Source organism: Panulirus ornatus, chromosome 14, assembly GCF_036320965.1.
Source record: "Panulirus ornatus isolate Po-2019 chromosome 14, ASM3632096v1, whole genome shotgun sequence".
In the NCBI taxonomy this organism is placed as follows: domain Eukaryota; kingdom Metazoa; phylum Arthropoda; class Malacostraca; order Decapoda; family Palinuridae; genus Panulirus; species Panulirus ornatus.
In genome coordinates, this window is record NC_092237.1 from 33,229,648 (window position 1) to 33,229,941 (window position 294).

Genomic DNA, 294 nt, shown 5'->3' on the forward strand with positions numbered 1-294 from the left:
GTGGACGTGTATGTATATACATATGTATGTGGGCTGTTTGAGCCATTCTTTCGTCTGTTTCCTTGCGCTACCTCGCTAACGCGGGAGACAGCGACAAAAGAAAATGAATAAGTAAATATATATATATATATATATATATATATATATATATATATATATATATATATATAGATATATATATATTTTTTTTTCATTTTATTTTTCTTTATTGCTGTCTTCCGCGTTAGCGAGGTAGCGCAAGGAAACAGACGAAAGAATGGCCCAGCCCACCCACATACATGTATATACATACAC